Genomic DNA, 20,928 nt, shown 5'->3' on the forward strand with positions numbered 1-20,928 from the left:
TCACACAAAAAGGATAACGTTTTTTTAGAGTTCAAGCCTGTATAAATCAATACTTGGATTATTATTTTGTAAGCGTTGCTTCAAAACAGTACATAACTACAACCTATTGATTAAATAAATAATGCAAATTGAATTTTTAACAGGCCTTCTACAAAAACCTTAATCTATGGCATTCAATCTATGAAAAGTAAAAGGCAATGCTGTAATTATTAAGTAACGGTTACTCTATTCTAATTTAGTAATCAATATTGCTTTTCACCGTCCCATAGATACATGTAATCTATGTAATCATGTTTAAGTTGTAATCTAAACATTAAATACATGATAACACTTTGTTGTATGTTAGAATCATTTTATTTAGGACATCAGATATATTTTAGATTTAGTTGCATATTTTTTTATTTTTTTTATACCCAGTCGGGCTTTTGAGAACAGAATATATCTAGTGACCCATTGAATATTATACACAAAGCATGAAATAATGTTAAACTGAACATGAAACATTATTATTAAAACATGTAACAGTAAAATAAAATAATATATAAACTAGAACAATACTACATATAAGAACAATCACTAAAACTACATTACCAACGCTATTCTAATTTGTAGGATTCAACAAAGTGCTGGTATAGATTACACTTAATACCTACTATAAATGGAGTCAGAAAACATGTCAATACTACCCCTCAAACTTGTTGCCCAGATCATGCATCCTTTTGGTTAGTGAGTGTATCTGCTAGTTGGTTGTGCATGTATTGCAGAAGAATAATACATTTGTCTTGTGTTTCTAGTCGGCACATAGAATTTAATAGTGGCAACGATGGCAGGGTTGTCAATTAAGTTGTTAATGTATGTAGGTGTAACACAACCAGGTCTGACATAATTCTTCTGTCAAATAATACCACATAAATGGCCATAAAAGTTACTCAATGTTTTATGTCTTACTTACATTAAAAAGAAATCGTTTTTTTTCATTCACTCCATGAAATATGATATACATTCTGTAGAGCCAGCAATCAACAAAACAGCATACATAAAACTGAAAAATCATTTCAAATACATATAATTATTATGTTTGAATTAATTTTTTTTTATTTAAAGTTTTTGATACGTGTCATTGAAACAAAATGGTATTATGGTAATTGGTAATAGTTATTATCACATTTCTTTGATTTAAGAGGTAGGTTTTAATTTTATTTTTAGAGAATAAGTTAATGATATTAAATGAAGTAATAAAAAAAACCAGGTGAAATATTAAAAAAAAAAACAAAAATGGAATTGGAATAGAACTTGGAACTTCCTGACAAAGTCAAATGCAAAGCCCACTACGCTATCGTAATAATGGTAGATACTCTCAGTATCGCCCTGGTGGAAGATCATTTATTTAGAATAGAAATCTTGCTTGCAATGATTTCATCTGTATTTAGTGACCAAATCTGAATAGCCAGGTACTCGCCAATCTTACTCTTCACAAAATCCCTCTTACCCATCCCCTCCCCCTCCCTTCATGGTCGCAACATAAACACACCCCGATTGGAGATGCCTTAGATCCAGTGGCTCCAGATTCCACTGGGTCTAAGGCTATTGTGCGTTATTCACATTTAAAAAAATGATAATTCAAATTACACATTTCCAGAGACGCAACATCATTTTCATTACAGCTTGACACACTTAACTTTACAGTCGGTGGCGTCGCTGGTGTAGATATACCTCAAATAAAATGATAAACATTTTCTATTCGTTTGTTAGTTCTTACTTTGATCGACAGCAAAGATAGGTGTGTCGAGCTGTAGAATTTTCCCAATTTGAAACATATTGTTTCTGTTCAGAAAATAAATGACAAAAAACATTAAGGGGAAGGTTAATGCTAAATCACTATTTTGAATAATCTTTATAACGAATTGGTGTACATTATGAATACCAAAAAATATGCTTTAAATAAATTGAAGCTTTTCCTGTCGTTTCGCTTGAGTAGAATACAAATAAAATTATAAATTACTCAATAAAAAATATAAATATAAACTACAAAAAAAAATATATTTTCAATAGAAATGTATGAACGCGTAAAGGTAACATCTTTTTAAAAATTCAGTATTATAGCTAAGATCATCTGTGACAGTTTACTTTGATTAACTTTTTTGCTTTCTTATAAAATTATTTACAAAATAAATGAAAACCAGTTTTGTGCTTAAAATCGAACGTTTCTAGACTCCGTTTGTCAAGCGATTTTAATGCCTATGACCTACAATATTAGGTATACGAAGAATATACACATTTTTGGCTTGTAGCTTCCTCTTAATGTGCACTTTTATAAATTGAACATTAAAAGTAAGTACCAGGTACCTACCAATTAACTGACATGCCCACCGTTTGCATACCTGGGTCTCGTTAGCTTAACTGTTTCCGATTTCGCAACACTAAAAAAACACATAATATTATGGCAATGGGTCCAAAAAACAATTGCAAGAGTTAGATAATATATTTTTATGTATCCTGTATTACATAAAAAGGAATTTCGGTTCAGTGGCGTCCATAGACATATGAATATTAGGTAGACCTGCCCTAAGTGATTAAAAGCGTATTATCCCCACTCCCCATACCGGTTCCATTGAGCCGGCTGGGCTCGCGTACGGCCTCAAGTGATATTTGAAAACGTGACGTCATCATTCTTGTGCGAACTATGGTCGAGGCATCATCGGTTCATTTTACGAAATAACACGGCAAAATGTTTACTTGTACTATGAAAACTGGTAAAAATAGATGCGAAAAAAGAGAATAAACCCAATTGTCGTATTACATTCCATATATAAGCATTATTTTATTTTATTTTAAGCATATTCACATCGTATAATATGAATCAGTTGTTACTATCACATCGAGAAACGTCTGGACGCGAAACACAAAGCTGGTTGGTTGCTGGGAAGTAAATTATGAACATTTATAAAAGTGTCTTAACTAAATACTCTGAAACTAACTACGACTCTGAATATAGAAGCTGCCTTACTTTGCCGAATTTGGACTTCGCAAATTTGTTCATAACGTGGCGAGTAATTTGCGCTCCCATGTAAAAATGTCTATTCATTCAAAGCAGATTTTACTTTTAAGAAGTAAATGGTGATATTATAATGCGAGATGCCTATTTACTGTCAGATTGATTTATTGACGAATCACAGTCATCTTCACTCCCTTCGTTCTTCAACAGTTGATTTTACCCCTCGCCTTTATCTTCTCGTCTATTAATTCCTATGTCTGTGGTGGCGTCACATTTTATGATCATTTTTAATAACACCTAGAGGCAGTTTTTAATGTAGATATTATAATCTCTTTGATATTATTATAGATGTGAAACATCGAAATTGATTTTTATTGAAGGTGCTGAAAATACTAGCTGTACCCCGCACGCTTTGCTGTGGCTTAGTCTGTCTATGCATATAGAGAAACAATAACGCCACTTGATTTCACGTCCAAAACATGGTGCTGTTTTTCAAAACCAGCATGTTTTTACCTGTCACAGGTGATATCTATATAATGTAGGTATATAAATTACGCGCATATTCGAATGCAAAGTTGTGTCAAAATTTCAAAAAAATCGGCGAAGAACTTTCGGAGATTTAAGATTTTTAACAAACGTACATTTTTTAAAAATATTAGATGCACAAAAAATATATTACGATTTAAAAATATATACATTTTTAGAATTCGGTTAAGTTGTATCGTAAACGAATATATTTTTTAATAAAGACATATCACAGATTAAGAAAATATTTACGATTTTGGTGAAAATATTCATATTTAAGTAAGCTTTATTTCACAACGAAAAGCTTTACTTTGGAATCACAATCACAGAGTTTTGGCGGCCGCACAGTGGGCTGAAAATCGCCTTTCATAGACATAGAGACTTGAATTTTCAAGGGTATTTTTTTGGCTAGAAATGGATTCTGCTGATCATTACTACGCTTTAAAATGTCGTACAAAGCAATTGCGTGTACAAATGAAGGAGTTATAATTTTTTTAAGAAAAATTTGTATGGCGCTGACATTAAAAATGAGGCTATCTCTGGAATCATAAGGTTGGCCGTTCTATCCTTACACACAGATAATACTACTATTTATTTGTATTTTTTTGATATACTTCATATTGTGGCGCAAGGTGCGATTTTTTTTTTTAAATCCTCAAAGTTTTATCAATTCGTTATGACAATATCATCTACTTTCGTAATAACAGTTTTTTGTGTTAATAATGTCTCAAATTGCACCAAAATAAAAATTCAAATTCACCTCACACCTTATGTCGTCAAATTAGATCACGTTTTGTCTTTTTTAAATATATTTTTTAACATTAACTCCACACAGGAGAGCCTGATGAAACTTATATCCCTCGGGGCCTATGTCATATTTGAGGATGTCGTGTGAGGGTCTTTTTGAGGAGAGGAAGAAGTCTTTAAGAGACCCACATTGAAGGAGGGATGAAACTCCGAGGCCGGCAAATCGTGTTCAATCAATTAAAATTCCACCAAAATCCTAATTTAAAAATAATCTTGCAAATTTAAAAGGGTTTTGAAATTAGGCACTTTTTATGTATTCAGCCCTCCTAAATCCTTTCCGAGAGATAAGGAAGAGCGTGTCGTGTAAAAGTGTAAAAAATAATTTATGCAATATTATGTAAATTTACACCACTATCTCTTGCAAGGCCTTTGCACCCCAAAATTTACCATGTCATTAAATTTTGTAGTATCTCTTCGTCCAACATCGTTAAGAAGCTAATTAGACAATATCTTAAGTAAGATGTAATTCCCTTTTAAAGTGATAGCGCGTCGTGTAAACAATAATTAAAACTCTATACATAACAGCATCATGTTATACAGCCGCAATAAAATACAATTAAAATAAAACAGCAACTTTTTACGTGGCTGCGTCGACGTATTGGCAATCGCACTGGCATGCCTCTCTTCACCTGACAACCTAACCTAACCTAACTTTTTATTTAACCTCTTCTTTATTGTTGCTCTTTGTGACCGATCAAAAACCCAAAAATGTACAGTTTTATTTTCAAGTATATTTTAAGTCTGTGTAACAGGCATGTATCAAAAATATTTGGTAATTGAAGATAATGTTAATTTATTAAACTCCATCATTGATTCCAGACAGACTCAGCCTTGAGCCTTGATCCTGTCTTGACTTTACATTATCTCTATTGTTTTTGTGCCCTACGTTTGTCATGGCATCTTTTATTGTAACATTTCTGTTGTATTAACTTCGTGTAATATGTTAATTGGACTTGGTACGTTAGTAAATAAATAAATGTTGGTAGTTCTTATTCGAAGTATGATACAGTTAAATATGATCGGAGGAAATGTGGTCCCATTAGCTCAGTTGGCGGAGCAGCGCTCCGGCAAGGCAAACGTCCTGGGTTCAAGGTCTAGATGCGACCGTATATTTTTCTGTTTCAAATTTTCAAGTTTAAAAATCGCTAATATTGTCTTCAACAATTAAATATTACAATTTAAGGTTTTAATCTTTCAGTTATTCCAAAAAAAAAAAAAAATATTGGGTTTGTAATTGTTCCGCCCCAGGGCCACTTGGGCGTTACGCCACTGGCCAAGTGTACATAGGCGTATTTAATAGGCACTAATAGGTTAGGTACGCCTACATAGCGCGTTATGTGACCAAATTTGGCCATGTGGGTCGCGATAGTCGGGTGTCAATTCGAAGTTTTAGCTCGCAGGAAGTTTGCTACCAAATGAGACTAATCTAGCGTGAAAATAATCCGAGGCTCGAATTACAAAAGCCCCTCTAAGCCCGTGCTCATTCAATAAGCCGCAAAGCGGTCTACGGAACCGCAACAATATCTAAAATCTATACGCATAGTGTTAAATTTGTACGCATAGAATCTTAGTACACCACCATAATTGCTCTGTTCTCTTGGAATCAGTTTTGGTGTTTAAATTTAATGTTATGACCACCCCACTAGGTACAGGATTTTATTTTACAACATTAGGTATAACTGGTGAATCTATATAACACGTGGAACCCCAAAAACACGTTTTGTCAAGCTGATTATTTAAAAAATAACATTTGTTCGTTTTTTCGGCAACTTAATGAAATAAGGTAACTTTTGTAGCATAGTCTACGCTTCGACGGATTTTAAAAGACATTAAACAGCAGAAACTAACCCTCTAAGGACCGAATTTTTCAAATTTTACCATTAAAATTCCAACTTCGGATTCTATACCTATAACGAAAGCTCGAAATATGAAGTAGATTCACCAGTTTTCCGCTTGTACTACGAGATTCCGGACACCATGTATAAACTCACCTTAGTCTTCAACAACACGAGTACCGTGTTGCCGACACTTGCTTTCATTTCACTCGCGATAATATATTTTTTTACATTAACAAGAGTTCCCGAGGAACATATTTTCCCTTAGGGCCTTGACATCTTTGGGTATGTTGTGTTGAGGTTATTTTTAAGGAAAGAGAGGAGAGGGTGTTCTGGGAAAGAAAATGGTGTGAGGGGTGGGTAGGAATCTGGAGGTCAGTGTGTGATAGGAGTGACGGACGTATGCGTCCATCACTCCCACTTGTGCGAGGTGATGGGTCGAGTGTCCGGCTGGAGAAGTCAAAGAGTCATCCGCCCTCAAGACATGGACAAAGCTCACCCGGAGAACCCGGAAACCCCTGCAAAGTCACCAAACGTAGCGAACCACTCGGTATACTGGAACATATATTATTGTATATTACCAATTAAATTTCCATCTAAGAATCGTATTGTCGTATTTCTACTTTTGTGTTTACAATTCGAAATAAAGAAATAAAATTTTCTATTGGAATTCGGACCCTCGTCAACTTTTAATCAAGTATTTTATTTTTACGAACTTCGAAACATGCCAAAAGCCTTTTACAAAGCTTTCGAATACACATCGCACTAAATCAGAATCCTTTCTAAAGGCTCTTGAGCGAGCACAAATGCGCGATTCCCCGAAGGGAATACGGTAACTATTACAGTTCGATATAACGTCTCGTTCTGGCTTGAAAGTTAGTTCTAGAACCCTTTGAGAGTATTGTCTTTCTTTTATTGAGACATGATTTTACCAGGGTATCTAACTCAATGGATCTAACATGTTGTTCCCAAGCACGACTGCAGATCGCTATTTTTTTTAAATAACAGTTCACGTCAAATAAATTAAGAATATTTAGTCATTGTGAACTGGTGTTTGTTCGTTGGTGATGTGCATTCATGCTCGGGAACGATGACAAGTTACCGACATTATCGATATAACCTTTATCGATCGACCGTGCTAGATACGCTGATCAACTTGATTATCAGGAAATATCTGAATACTTCATGATTTTATTGTAATAATATTATTGTTTCATCGATTTGATGTGGTCAAATTTTAAACAGTAATTATCGACCATGTTTGGCCGATATTTTCAGTAATCTTATTATCTTGATGACTGTGCAGTTTAGGATTGTCATAGAAGGAAGTGGCGCCCTCTGTTATTTTTAAAAAGAACCGTTGAAGTTTTCAAACAGCAACGGCGTCAGCGGGTTTTAATTTGCTACTTATGCAATCGTATAACTTAAAATTATGTAAATATTATTATTTCTACTTTTTCCTCATTATTTTATAATTCTTATTATTTCGTTTCCTGTGTGCCATTTTTTTCTTAAATATTTCGATAATTTGCGCTCTAAGATGTATTTCAAAGTACTTACCGGAACAAAAGTTCTCTAAAAACCTGTAATCATCAGTGAATCTCAATCTTGTTTACGAATTTAACAAAATCGGGACCGGACAATATTAGCCAAAAATATAGCCTGATTTTACTTGGTGCATTTATGAAAGTATTTCATAGAGTCTTGCTCGTAAATTTCTCGCTATTGGTGTGTTGTTCCGAGTGCATGGATTATTATTATTCATGCGCTGCAGGGCTGCGGCAAGCGGCCAGGGCAAGGCGTCTTTGTGCCTCAATGCCGGGGTATTTATGGATATTTAACGAGCCAAACTTGCCGAGGAAACAACAGTTCAGAGTTTATTGCCATGCCCTGTTCACATTATTATTGGAGGCGAAAAGCTACCGGCATATTTTTTTAGCCATTCATAACAACATTTTTAAGTTCCAATGTTTCTATTAAGCTTTTTGACTTCCAATATGAATCACACTTGCATACAATTCCTATTGAGCTTATTGACGTCATCTATAAATATTTCTGTCTGTATTCTGAGGCCAGTCTGTAAACAAGTTATTATTGAATTAATTGCGATTGATTCGATGGCTATTAGCGTTGGGTAGGACTCGATTTCAGAATGAGTTTGTATGAAATACTGAAATGAGATGTTGAGGTGTCACACCTCAAATGGGGTGAGGTGTGAAAGAGCAAAAATGTAGTTCCAATACGCAAACGACTAACCACCTCAAAGTTTTAAAGTAATTCGAAGAAAATTGGGTAGGACACACAGACATAGGAATTAATAGACGAGAAGATAATGGCGAGGGGTAAAATCAACTGTTGAAGAACGAAGGGGGTTAAGCTGACTGTGATTCGTCAATAAATCAATCTGACAGTAAATAGGCATCTCGCATTATAATATCACCATTTAGTTCTTAAAAGTAAAATCTGCTTTTGAATGAATAGACATTTTTATATGGGAGCGCAAATTACTCGCCACGTTATGAACTAATTTGCGAAGTCCAAATTCGGCAAAGTAAATTTCTTCTGTTTGCAGAGTCGTAGTTAGTTTCAGAGTATTTAGTTAAGACACTTTTACAAATGTTTCATAATTCACTTACCCCAGTAAACAACGATGAGCACACTTGAGAATCGCTACATGTGATAGTATATGTTTCTAAAACTGATCCATATAATACGGTGTGAATAAGCTTAAAATAAAGTAAAATAATGCTTACTTATGGAATGTAATACGACAATTGGGTTTATTCTCTTTTTCACATCTATTTTTACAAGTTTTCATATCACAAGTCAACATTTTGCCGTGTTATTTCGTAAAATGAACCGATGATGCCTCGACCATAGTTCGCACAAGAATGATGACGTCACGTTTTCAAATTTCACTTGAGGCCATACGCGAGCCCAGCCGGCTCCAATGGAACCGGTATGGGGAGTGGGGATAATACGCTTTTAATCACTTAGGGCAGGTCTACTAATATTCATATGTCTATGGTAGGACATAATTTTAGAATGAGTTTGTAATGTTTATATGAGGTACTCAAATACTGAAATGAGATGTTGAGGTGACACACCTCAAATGGGGTGAGGTGTGAACGAGCAAAAATGTAGTAATGTAGTTCCAATACGCAAATAACTAACTAACCAACTCAAAAGTTTTGAAGTAATTTCGAAGAAAATTGGGTAGGACACAATTTTTTTGAATGAGTTTGTAATGTTTGTATGAGGTACTAAAATTTTGAAATGAGATGTTGTGGTAACCCACCTCAAATAAGGTGAGGTGTGAAAGAGCTAAAATCTTGCACCGCCAAATTATAATTTCCGCAGAATATTTTCGTATCCTTGGGTGGGCCAAACACCCCACCACCTCCAAATTTATGTAGTAATGCGAAGAAAAACAGTTGGGACAAATATATTTTGTGAGGTGGCGGGATATTACATTTTTGTATGGGACATTTGTAGTGAATCTCGTATAGGGTACTCTGATTATACAGCTAGAGCTAGATCTTATTGATTGTAGAGCTTTAAACTCGTTGTTGATGTCATTCCATTTGTGAGGATCCTATCCTTTTTGCTTCCACCAATCCTTCTCTCCCAGCCTCCCCAGTACAACCAGCACCAGTAGGCTCTCAAAAAGCGCTGCCTTAGCCTTTTTAAAGCACTGGTACCGGATGAGTTGACTATGCACACTATACAGGGTGTATCGGCACGTACCCGACAAACTTTAACCAGCTATTCCTTAGCACATTTGGAGTAAAAAATGTTATTGGCACTTTACTGTCCGGTAACATTTTTTTTAATAAAAAAAAAAATTCATATTTTCACCACATGTTTTATCCTTTGTCAAAGTTTGAAAACCCACCTTGCAATATTTTATTCGAGTTTCGTTGAATAATATACGTACGTACCTACATTAGCGCGCTTTTACGATCACAACGAAATGGCATGGCACCATTCGTCTCATTTTTAGCTATTATTATTTAGTGTGTATGAAAGAGCGAACACGCTTTTTGACACACTTGCTAATAACAGCTGTTCAACACGAGAAACAATGCCAATGACACTGACGGAGTGTGGATTTTTTTATCATTTTTTCTTTTTAATTGAAAAAAAAAATGTTACCGGACAGCAAAGTGCCCATAACATTTTTTACTCCAAATGTTTTAAGGAAAAGCTGGTTAAAGTTTGTCGGGTACGTGCCGATACACCCTGTATATTAATTTTGTAATACTGTAGGTACTGACGTAGATACGGTTGTGAAAACCGCTAGCTTTAAACTCTAAATTAAGTTTAAGCCACCGCAAGTTACTAATTTAAGAATAAAAAATGTGCTTGTGTTTTACGGTATTTTCTACCTGGCGAACTAATAATTTTCCTGAAGGTTATTAGCCCACTTAGCACTTAGCAGAAGCTCGCTTGCCGCAGTTTGCACAACCCTCCTCCGTATAAATTAGGGATATGCGTACACCTCGTCAGAAACGCCGAGTTGTCATACTGGTTTGTCGCGTATAAAGTTATTGAAAATGTGCACACGCTCCGCATTATGTACTTAGAGATAATTGCATTATGTACACACTTAAGCCGGCACTTATGTACGTACGTACTAACCTAACCTAACTTGGTTACAATAATAATGGTTCCGCCGACCAGCTGGCGAAGTGTCCATTTTCGGTCGTGAGACACTATAAATATATTATTATTCATGGTTTGCATTTGCAGTGACATTTGAGAGCGGCACGCTGCGTTTATCAGAGCAATCTTCTGGTCACTTGGCTTACTGATTTACCTTGTCACGCACGCAGTCGATGGCAAGTAACGTGGAAACCTTTTCTGAGCAGTTTCGATTTAAAAATACACTTTGTGAAGATTTTGAATGGACGCATATTATGTGTATCGGCAAAAGTAGGCTTGTATCTCCGCAGGATAGTGTCTTACCCCCGTCCCCACCACCGTTGTCCGCGTGTAAACGCGTTTTGAAAAGACAGTAGGAAAATAGCAAGTTGCTCCGCGCGTACCTAACACGGATCTCAGAGCTCGGATTTATCTGTATTTCGGCTTAAAATGTCGTGTAAATGGAACACTACAATACATCTTGGTTAAAAGACCGATATAGAGATAATATGTTTCACGAATTCGCTCGTAACGCGCGTCGTATCCATTTTGACGGCGTTCCGCGTTTAAACTACGGTAGAATTGTTGTATGGTCCCATTGTCCTGCCCACCGCGGTCGAGGCTGTTCACTGAATAGGGACAGGACCTTATGTTATTGTCTTCTGTGATTCCGGGATAATGAGCAGACCTCAGACCTGAGCAGATAATACACAATCCACAAGCAGGCTTAAAGACAAACTCATCAATTTCAGTTAGTTACATGCAGTTTCATTGTTCTCCAGTTCACAGTTGTTTCAGAATAATGCAATAATTCCCATACTCCCGAGATGATTTGACCACCGACAATGCAAGGGAAGGGCATAGATGGAATCGTGTGTGTTGTGTACTTTTGCTGTAGTGTTGTTTAGTTTTGATACTGCAGATTCCCACGGCGGCTGTCGACAGGAAATAAACGGTATAACAATGTCTGCGGGTAACAGGTAGCGACTCGGAACCGATTCTGATGGCTTATCGTGGGCATAGTCAAGGCCATTGGGGCGCACAGTGGGCTGAAAATCGCCTTTCATAGACATAGAGACTTGAATTTTCAAGGGTATTTTTTTTGGCTAGAAATGGATTCTGCTGATCATTACTATGCTATAAAATTTCGTACGAAGCAATTGCGTGTACAAATGAAGGAGTTTAAGCATTAAAATGAATCATCAACATTAAAAAGTGTTTTTTTTAACTTTGAGGATTTAAAAAAAAAAATCGCAAGTTGCGCCACAATACGAAGTATGTCAAAAAAATACAAATAAATAGTAGTAAATCTCTGTGTAAGGATAGAATGACCAACCTTATGATTCCAGAGATAGCCTAATTTTTAATGTCAGTGCCATACAAATTTTTCTTTAAAAATTATAACTCCTTCATTTGTACACGCAATTGCTTCGTACGAAATTTTATAGATAGTAATGATCAGCAGAATCCATTTCTAGCCAAAAAATAAACCCTTGAAAATTCAAGTCTCTATGTCTATGAAAGGCGATTTTCAGCCCACTGTGGGGCGGTCGGATGCAGTCAAAGAGCGTAAACTCATATAACTACCGAAAAAACTGGTTGTTGTTTTGTTGTGACAAGTTTTTAAGGCGTCCTCCCTTTTGTCAGTGTTTTAGTAATCATATTTCATTAGCATTAACATAATTGTTAGACGAAGTCTCTCATATCTTATTTCCTTGAAATCAGAAAATGAAATATGTATTTTTTTATAGTATACGACCCTTTTTAAATAGTCAAAGTCGAACCCGAGGCAAACGGCAAAGAATTAAAGATGATTCTGATTGCCGGTCAGTTGAACGGAACCACTGTGCTACGTCGGCTTATTTTTAACCGCCAAATAATTCAATAAATACTGGTATTTCATTCAACAATTATAGCTTTTTTCACCTGACTGAACTTTATGTTTGTAGAAAAGGTATTGTTAAATACTTCATTTCTCACTAGGTGGCGTTGATATATAATATATCGTCATTTAATGGTGAAATATTTTGACTTGTCAAATATTATTATTTTTTTATTAAAGGTAAACTTTTGTTTACAAGAAAGTTTGTCTTTAATAAAAAATAATAAAATCTTAGTACTCCTCCACACTTGCTGTATCTAAGGATGTCTTCTCCTAATCACCCGGGTAACCTACCGCTAATGTTTTCCTTGTTGGTGAACCCATTAGGGAACGTTCTTACTTTATAATATTATTATCGTGTCCGTCACACGACATACGACAGTGTATGCAAATATTCCTTAACGATAATACTCTCGACGTCTAGTCGCATTAGCGCCCATGACGAAACATTATTTATGAAATGATGCATTCAGATGTGAAGGAATTTACTTGAATGGGTTGGTGGTTTATTTCGTTACAACTCATATTAACTAAAAAAATGTTTTAGGTAATGGTAATATAAACAGAAATGAGGTACAAAAAAAGTATGGTGACTTCATAAGAAGGATATTCACAGATCAAAGAATCTCGGGATATTGTAAGAATCTGATTGATGTAAGACAAATTAACGAGAAGAAAACCAAGGCAAACAAGCCTTCGCTTAGAAAATGATTAGGAAAGATGCCGTTGAAGACGCAGTTTGATTTCCAATAAAACAATTGAATAATCTTTTAAATTCTATGAAATACCATTGAAGTATAGATAGAGCCAACATTGGCGTTAGGATTATGAACCACTTACATCGGTTCATTGTTCGCTGTGAGATGCCACGGTCTCCTGCGATAACTTCAAAATGCCGACAAGCACGCTGAGATTATTGTACAAGTCGTACTGCAAATATAGGGAAAGCAAAGGTATAACTTTTCACCAGTAAATAGGGTTTTACCTTAATCAGGAGTCGTGTAAATTGACTTTTTAATGTTAAAACTCGCTTGAAGTTGGCGTGCCAGTAACCCAAATGTTCCGTTCGTTCGTTCGCGGTCGGAAGGATTCGGGCGACATCGACAGCCACCACACCTCCCTTCCTACTTCCCGCACGGGAACAACATTTTACACTGATTTTGCAAGGAATATAGACTATCTACATACCTCGATGTGAAATACATGTTGTCTGTAATATACTTATTTCATATTGAATTTGAAAGATTGGAATTTTAGATTTTTATTCACTGTATACTTCAGACATTTTCAAAAATAGAATTTACAGATAAATTATTTGCTATTGTCTCATATCACAAGCAATTTAATTTACCTACTTAGATTCGCATGGCAAACAATCTTTGTCTCTTATTTTTACTCAAGATCCTTTCGGAGGCGGATATTTTAGAGCTTTTCTCTTGAAAGTGCAGTTCTTTCCTTCCAATCCCCAATAGATCCTTTCAGACCCTCGTCACTTGCACAGCTTCTTACAGATGAGAAAAGCGTAATTGAAACACTTCCTCGAATGGGTAGGGACGGAAAACAGTTGCTCGGAGACAGAGAAAAGTTACGTTAGCCATAGGCCCTACAAAGTAATCGAAAAGAGTAAATAAACTATTGAAAAATACCACGTTGATTCTGGCACTCGTCCCTCAGTTATTTATACCCTGTTCATATTGGGAGTCAAAAAACTCTTGGCTTCTTTTTATAGCCAATCATATTGCTCAGAAAAATCGGCGTGCTGCAACTCTCGTGTGATCACTCCATCAAATTCTGCACAAAATTAGAATGGCAATATAGTTACACCTCGATTATCTAAGTTGGAAAACACGGTTAGTCCAAAATATTATAAGTTTTATCGAGTTGAACATTTAAAAAATCAGCATATGTATACAGGGAAATATTTGACTTATTTTAACCAGTGATTCCTGACATAATTTGGAGTAAAAAATATAAATTAAATTTTGGATTCCGATATGACATGCATTCTGAAAGTATTTAAATATAAAACTAACATTTCGACTTATTAGTAACTAGGTAAATATTTACTTACACGGAAGTTAATGACTTGATTTTTTTTCCTATGGAATATTTCAATGCAATATACTTATTGCAATTGATTTCGTTTCACGTTCCTAGTACAATTACACGAAATAAAGTATCTTTCAATGCAACCATAATACAAATTCGTTTATTTCTACCTTATAGATATTTTAATAGGAACAAAAGAACGAAAACGCATTTCACTTGATTTTTAAAACTGTTATTCGTTTATATTTATTTTCCTGTAGTCTGATTGTAAATTTTAGTTAATTTAAATCATATTAGTATGTTTACACTGTATAATATTGTTTTGTAATCCTTCTTTTAATATGTGTTATTTTTTTTTTCTATTTTTATGCCGCAAACCGAACTGATATTGCGGGGTGTTTAGTTTTTTTAGTACCGGGTTCTGCTGATAGAACCGTATGCAGCTAGCTACCTTTTCCCAGTCAGTATGCCAAGCACTGCGCTGGAGAAGTATTTCATTGGATTGTCGCTTTGTCTCAGGGTCTTATCAAATGACCCAACAATTTTTCCTTGGATAAATTGTTGGGTCATTTGGAACTCTGTTCCCGAGAACTATCTCAAAAACGACGAGCACAAAAAATATTCACCAAAAATTCGCACCAGCCGAAAGGTTGACTTCTGGTGACGGAATGGAACTAACAGATTTTTTACCAGAAGGGTTAAACGTGGTTTTTTTCAATGTTTGTCCAACTTTACGTGAAAACTGTATATTTTCGACAAATGTATTATATAAGCTACTTAAGACACCACAAAATTAATCTAATACACCTAAAATTAATTTCTAAGGCAGACTTTCCATTGAATGTAGAAATGGGACATGGTAAAAACAAACTATTTTAATCTAAATAATAAATTATAAATATATACAGGTTCGTTAGTTGTTTTCTTAACTGACTAAATAAAGTAAATTAATAAATTTGCACGTTAAAAATATTTATACTTCCAATGTTCTATAAAACATAACTGTGAAAAATCTAATCAAAATCGTGGTACATGTCAAGAAAGCTATGTAGAAACTTCGGCGTTCCCGAAAATTCCCAAATTCTACTTATAGGATAGCTGACGTGTACCTGGCGTTGCTGAGGGTTATCCGTAGGAGATAAACAAATACCATCGCGGACTTTTCTGTAGGCCTTTTTAAGATATACAATTCCGTGATACACATAGACATATGAATATTAGTAGACCTGCCCTAAGTGATTAAAAGCGTATTATCCCCACTCCCCATACCGGTTCCATTGGAACCGGCTGTGCTGGCGTATGGCCTCAAGTGAAATTTGAAAACGTGACGTCATCATTCTTGTGCGAACTATGGTCGAGGCATCATCGGTTCATTTTACGAAATAACACGGCAAAATGTTGACTTGTACTATGAAAACTTGTAAAAATAGACGTGAAAAAGAGAATAAACCCAATTGTCGTATTACATTCCATATATAAGCATTATTTTACTTTATTTTAAGCATATTCACATCGTATAATATAGATCAGTTTTAGAAACATATTATACTATCACATCGAGAAACGTCTGGACGCGAAACACAAAGCTGGTTGGTTGCTGGGAAGTAAATTATGAACATTTATAAAAGTGTCTTAACTAAATACTTAAACGAAATATTCGACTCTGAAAATACAACCGAATTTTTTTGCCGAATTTGGACTTCGCAAATTTGTTCATAACGTGGCGAGTAATTTGCGCTCCCATGTAAAAATGTCTATTCATTCAAAAGCACGTTTTACTTTTAAGAAGTAAATGGTGATATTATAATGCGAGATGCCTATTTACTGTCAGATTGATTTATTGACGAATCACAGTCAGCCTTACGCCCTTCGTTCTTCAACAGTTGATTTTACCCCTCGCCATTATCTTCTCGTCTATTAATTCCTATGTCTGTGATCCTCACGCATATAATTGGGTTTAAAAGATTCAACAAAACAAAATAGTAGAAGCAGAGAAGTTGTATGGGTACATAGGTTTATTTGTGTCTACATAGAAGAATAAAAGTGATAGAATATACAACATTTATACTGATTAGTTTTCAAATGAAATATATCACCCAGATCAGAATATTTGTTTCCGAGATTGTGAAGTTTCGGAATCATGAGAATAATGAATCATGAGTTATCATGGAACCATAAATACGTATGTATTTAAGTGTCTACTACTTAAGTCTTATGATGTCAGAGAATTTTATTTTTTGATTTATTAATTAAAAGAAAATTTGAAACATATTTATTTTTGAACGCGACGTGTACTAACTGTTCACAGAACTACTAGTACATAATCATAATGATAATAGTAGATCGTAAGTAGAACAGGGAAGGTGCACAGAGCGGCTTTTCATTTCCTCCCGGCCGACGCCATCGCGGTGACGACTTCCTTCCGGTTGCAGATACGTTTGCGCGGGAAATTATTACACGGAAACAGAGACAAAGATGCATTTATCAGCTGGACTGGATAAATAAGATGGAATCTGGAAACGGTCGAGTTACCCGATGTAACCATTTTATATATATATATACCTACCAGAGATGTGCAAAATGGGTACCCAAAACCATTTGAAATGCAAAATGGAAATTGGTCAAAACTTTTCCATTTGAAAATGCAAAATGGTTTTTAGAAAAGCATTTCAAATGCAAAATACCTATTTTCAAAATGCATTGAAAATGCAAAATGGTTTCTCAGGTCAAACAATTAAAATAATTATAGAATTTTTAAACAATTTTGTCATTTAATAATGGACATCAATGTAGAACAAACATATTACATGGTGGTAAATCCAAAAACACCACGACTACAGATTATGAAACCACAAAAAATTTGCGCGGGACTAATGTTGTCAACGTAAAAACATAGAAACTGCTATCTAATATTTAATATTACAGCGTCATGGCCCCATGTTCAGTATTTGAATCAGTATTTTTTGTAATGGTATCACTCAATTGCCAGGGCTCCTACCAGGGAGCAACTTGACAAATGGAAATTATCTCTCACAGCGAGGTTGAGGACCGACTGATATTTGGGGCTTATGAAAAAAAGATGAGTGGGGATAGTAGGAAGAATGTTGCAAAAAATCATTTAAAATGGAAAATGCATTGAGAAAAGCATTTAAAATGCAAAATGGTTTTTAGAAAAGCATTTAAAATGCAAAATGGAAAATACCCATTTTGCATTTTGCATTTCCTTTTGAAATGGATTTATTTGAAATAAAGCACATCTCTGATACCTACCCACAGATCTGCTGCATTATCGGTATCGTGTTTTATATTAAAATTAACTTTAAAATGGTTTGACGTAAGGTTTAATTTTGGAGTAGGTACCTAACAACTGGGTGCATTTTTAAGAGGAAGCTACAAGCCAAACATGTGTATACTCTTGGTATACTTTACATTGTAGGTAATAGGCATTACAATCGCTTGACAAACGGAGTCTAGAAACGTTCGATTTCAAGCAAAAACTGTTTTTTATTTATTCTGTAAATATTTTTTTAAGAAAGCAAAAAGTTAATCAAGTGAAACTATCACAGATAATCTTAGCTATAATAATGTATTTTTAAAAGTTGTTTCCTTTACGCGTTCATACATTTCTATTTAAAAATATTTCTTTTAGTTTTTTACATTTATTTTTTTTTATTGGGTAATTTATTTTTTTATTTGTATTCTACTCAAGCGAAACGATATGAAAACCTTCAATTTATCTAAAGCATATTTTTTGGTATTCATAATGTAAACCAATTCGTTATAAAGATTAATCAAAATAGTGATTTTGCATTAAGCTTCGCGTTGGAGGAAATTAGGATTTTTGGTTGCTAATTTTTGCTTCCGCTACACATTTATCAGAATCCTTATTTATTGCTGAACGGTTTATATTGTAATATGTAGATATATTATTCAGTTTTGAAAATAGACGTATTAAATCGATTTATCAAACACCTAAAATTTATTTTGTACCTTTTAATATTATATTCGGGAGGTGGGTATTGGTACCGCCGCCCCGGGAAATATTTATTGGATAACCTACACCTCTGCCATGTCACCCCAAGCGGTTCGCTACTTTTGGTGGCTCTTGCAATACTGATAGTTCAGTCTCTCTCATCTACTAAATGTTAACTTGTAAAGACGTTAGGTAATATCAATTTGTCTTTTTAAATAATTTGTCTGGTCCAAAATCCATTATAATTTGTTCTATGATAAAAACTCCGGCATCGCCGTATATTGTGTGTAACTTGTAAATGTCAAATTGATGGCGCGGTCGTGTGAACAGCCAATCGCCGAATTTCACATTCCCGATAGTTTTTCGCCTGGCTTTTCATTCCCTTGTGAATAGGGCTTAATTTATTCCTTTGTTTTGTTAAGGCTTTTACCACAGTTATGTAGGTACACCTTGCTGTCACGTTTATAGGTCAACGGACCTAATTGTAAAATAACACAAAGGGTCGTAAAAAAAAATACCTATTCAAATATTACCGCTTGGTTTTCATTTTTAAATATATTCGCTTTTTTTAACGTGTCTTAAAATTATTAATGAATTATTTTTATTGAAAGCAGACAAAATATTCTTTCAGATTTTAATATTAAAAACGGACATATCTTGCAATAAAATGTTTCAAATTTTGAACGCAAACATAGCTCAAGTTTTTAAAAACATTTTACGATGATTTTTTCTTGTACACATAATTTACCAATTTATATGAAGCTAAAAAAAGCATTTAGTTAGACAAACGTATTGTGAAGGTAATTGTTAGTTACATAAAATTAATTACTAAGAAAATTGGCAAACCTTGGCCGGGTGAACTCTTTGGTAGTTTTCTGTTTTATCGAATTATTTCAAATTATACGGGTCGTCTATGATAAACATTTAAATGCAAAGATAAAGCTTGGTGTTGTCTCTTTTTCTAAATCTATTTAAATTATATGTACTTGTAATTGAAAAGGAGATAGAATGAGTTTTATGAAACGATTGATAAAAGAGGGAGAAATAAATTCACTCTTGAAACTAAATATAGCACTAGCTGACCCGATTGATAAAAGAGGGAGAAATAAATTCACTCCTGAAACTAAATATAGCACTAGCTGACCCGATTGATAAAAGAGGGAGAAATAAATTCACTCCTGAAACTAAATATAGCACTAGCTGACCCGATTGATAAAAGAGGGAGAAATAAATTCACTCCTGAAACTAAATATAGCACTAGCTGACCCGATTGATAAAAGAGGGAGAAATAAATTCACTCCTGAAACTAAATATAGCACTAGCTGACCCGATTGATAAAAGAGGGAGAAATAAATTCACTCCTGTAACTACACCGCCGCACAGAAGGCCGAATTATTAATTTACGACGCCAAAAATATTTTTATTTAATATTCTGATCAGAAATGCTTGTGACGAGAATTCAGAAGTAAATCTATCAGAAGAATGCCCAATTAGGGATAGTTGGGGTCAGGTATTTGTAGTATTCTATTTTTTGTTTTTGTTTAAATATTTGATTTATTAATTATTTCTGTATTTTTAATTAGTGAGATGAAATATATGCAAATATAACATAATTATGATTACACTGAAAAATTAAAAACTTATAATTTTTTAATATTATAAATATGTAATTCATTTCCTTCAGAGCGTGTTCGCCAAGACTACCTAAAAATAATGCGCTCGATTTAACAAAGGGCGAAAAACGGGGACATAAATATAACGTTTTCATATTACTTATAAGATATTTTTTCGAACTAGTAATAAAATATCGCGTAACTCGGTGGAACTTTTTTTAAAACTCTAACTAAAGTGTGAATATTTCAATATATTTTTTAGCAACAGTATTTCATAAAACATACATTATATCCATTTTACGTTAAAACTGTAACGTTAAAGCTCAGCTCAGGTTAAAGCAATATCCGTGTTGAAAACTCTATGATTTTCAAATAGGGACAATAGGACCAGCGTCAATGAATCGTCAATGAATCGTCAATAAATCGTCAATGGACCGTCAATGAATCGGGCGCAATTAAAGCTATATTGGCCGCTCGAAAAATAACTGAACTTTACGTAGACTATTGGGTTGCATTTACAAAATAAATCATTTTTGTTCAATTTGAATTGGTTTATAGAAAACATTTCAAAGGTATTTATGATTAGTTTGAAGACGTTGCTTTTA

The 20,928-nt window shown here is 34.4% G+C and overlaps 1 protein-coding gene across 2 annotated transcripts in view; it reads left to right on the top strand.

The window, feature by feature from the left end:
* The window catches only part of LOC149419800 (popeye domain-containing protein 1-like), a 157,592-nt gene that overhangs the window by 1,449 nt on the left and 135,215 nt on the right, over positions 1 to 20,928 (top strand). The gene's annotated exons all lie outside the window — the stretch shown is intronic.

This window comes from Hesperophylax consimilis, chromosome 11 (genome assembly GCF_061612785.1).
Source record: "Hesperophylax consimilis isolate HC1 chromosome 11, BYU_Hcon_1.0, whole genome shotgun sequence".
Lineage (NCBI taxonomy): Eukaryota > Metazoa > Arthropoda > Insecta > Trichoptera > Limnephilidae > Hesperophylax > Hesperophylax consimilis.